We start from the raw sequence: 2908 nt of genomic DNA on the forward strand, positions 1-2908 counted from the left end.
TTTCTGAACCTCAGAGAAAGAAAAAACAATTCTTATCTCATTTACTGCTCCTGTGTTGTTCACAAGAGGAACGCTTTGTGGAAGATTGCTTACCTGAAGGGAATAGGTAATTGGATTCTGGTGTGAGTGTTTTGATTCATTGACCAATTGAATCCAGGTGTGCATGTGTTGGGACTGTTGGTGGAGATGGAGTGCAGTTGAGTGCTTGGCAGATTCAGTTTAGATGTAATATAATATAATGTAATATAATACAGAATAACATAGTACAATAAAGAATTTATTTAGCTTTCTGATAAGATGGAATCCTCCTCATCACTTCTTCCTGCTATGGGGGTCATCTTGTTACTATACTTACTGGAAGTAAACCCTGGTGTGTGCTGGTGTTCTTCTGGTGTCCAGGCATTGCTGTGGAGATGCTGGTTGGTCTTGGCCACAAATATGCTAAAAAGTTTGCTGGTAATTTGGCATTACAGAGAATCAGTGGTCCAGCATTAAACTTTTTCCCTCAACCTGTTTAGAACTACAGATATGGCTACAAAATTCATTTTATTCATGAGGGTGCAGGTGTGAGGTGTAAGTACAGTGTGGGACTGTTCATTCCCAACAATACAGGTGAAGGGAATGGTTGGCCGTGGATGTCTGTGTGCCCAATTTTACCTTGTCCTCCAGGGCAGGAAAGAGTGTGATCAGCAGAGTGACCTGAGTACATGGGTGTGCAGATGGCATTGCATCAGATGTTCTGTATGAGAGCCTGGGGACACAACCATGCCTGCAGCAGCCTGGACAGGAACAAGAGGGATACCTGGAAAACAGTACAGTAAGGAGGCACCTGAAGCAATGAAAAGGATGTGTAGGCTGATTTTCTAGGTGGGGAAGGGCCTTCCTGGCCATATTCAAGCAGCCTGAATTTGACTTGCATCCTGGAGGCCACTCATCTGTACAGGCAAGGCATATCTGAAGGCCTGCAGGAAGCACGATGTGGGTGGAATTGAGCCTGTCCCAGCAGGAAGCTATTGATCTGTTGGATACATATTTTCTATTGTGAGGTGACAGGGAGAACAGGCAGAAGGGTTGTCCCACAGCTTTGTCCAAATATGCTTACATAAACGGTAATAATCCATCAATTAAAGGACATTTCTCAAGTTGTTTACTACCAGGCACGCATATACACTGACTCAGAGTGCAGCAGGGCAAATTTTAGTTGGGATCCTGAGGTATTTTATTTGCAATCTTGCTGTTGTTTTTATTTGCAGCCCTTTTTTCTTCTGTGCAATATATCTTCTCACATTTCCCTCCTACCTACAAAGAAATTTTTGCATGAGATGACTGGGGCTGATTGTAAAAATGCATCAAAAACGACTCCTCTTCAGCTGAATGCTCCATGGAAATAAGGGGAGACAGGAACATAAGCTTCCTCTGCCTACAGGTAAGGATTTTAACTAGTCATAGACACACACATGAACAAAATTCCAGTATTACATATTAAATTATTTTTATGACAGATTCAATTCATAACTGGGAAGAAAACAGGAAGATTTAATTTATAACAAGGATTGCTCCAAAACTCTTAAGTACAAAGTCCTAGAAAGTTTGAATCAGCCACATTAGCTGAAACTTCACAGAATTAGAGAATCAACCAGGCAAGGTTGGAAGAGGCCACAGTGGATCATCAGGTCCAACCTCCCGCTCAAGCAGGGTCATCCCAGAGCACAGGCTTGTATCCAGACAGGTCTGGAATATCTCTAGTGTGAACATGCGTATTTTATGATTGGCTCTTTGCAAGTATTAAAATTAATATGTGTTAGAAAGTTTTGCTGTATTAATTTTCTTAAGTAGTGTGTTAAATATAGTTTTAGGTTATAACATAATGTTAAAATAGAAACTACACTATGTATGATACTTTTTTAAAGAAAGGATTTGCACCTCTAGCAGCCACAGGGCACCTAAATCTTTCAGAGAAAAAGAATTTATTCTCTCTTATCAGAAGAAAAGAACTTCTTCCCGCCTTGCTCAGCCAGGACGACGGCATTAGGATTAAGAGAAAGCAGTTGACCCTGACCAGACAGAATCCTGTGTTTGAATGGAATTTATGCATCATGTATGAGGTGTATGAATACACAACAGGTTATTGTTTTTAAGGGTTAATCCTCTGTTAACGGGTGTCCTTTTTCGAGCTCAGAAAAAGGTACCTGGACTGTCCATAACTCTTTGTTTCTATTGTCTCATATTGTCCTCAATCTCAATTTTTCAAATTTTTATTACTCTAATTATATTACTACTTTTATAACCATTTTATTACTATTAAACTTTGAAAATTTTAAAAACAAGTGATTGGCGTTTTTCACATCTAGTGAGGGGAGACTCCACAACCTCTCTGGACAACCTGTTCCAGTGCTTCTGCACAGTAAAAATTTCTTCCTCATGTTCAGGTGGAACTTCTGTGCATCAGTTTCTGCCCATTGCTTCTTCTCCCATTGCTTGGCACCACCGAGAAGAGCCTGGATCCATCTTCTTGGTATCCCCTCTTCAGGTACTTGTGCCATTGATGAGGGTCCCTCTCAGCCGTCTCTCCTCAAGGCTGAACAGGCCCAGCTCCCTCAGCCTTTCCTCTTCCCCTTAATCACCTTCGCTGCCCCCTCCCAGACCCGCTCCAGGAGCTGCACGTCTCTCTGGTACTGAGGAGCCCAGAAGTGGACACTTCTGGTGTGAGCGGCTCAGACCTCCATCGGCACGGATCTCTCCGGCCCCGAGGCCATTCCAGCGCTGTTTCCCGGTGCGCGCCCCCGAGCCCGGCCCGGCCCCGCCCGGGCTCCCTCACAGGGCTGCGGGTGCCCCTCCGCGCCGGCAGGGGGCGCTGCGGGCGGGCGGAAGCGGCGGCCCTCCCGCGCCCTCCCGGCGCGCCCCGCGT

The sequence above is a fragment of the Agelaius phoeniceus genome, chromosome 2 (assembly GCF_051311805.1).
Source record: "Agelaius phoeniceus isolate bAgePho1 chromosome 2, bAgePho1.hap1, whole genome shotgun sequence".
Taxonomy (NCBI): domain Eukaryota; kingdom Metazoa; phylum Chordata; class Aves; order Passeriformes; family Icteridae; genus Agelaius; species Agelaius phoeniceus.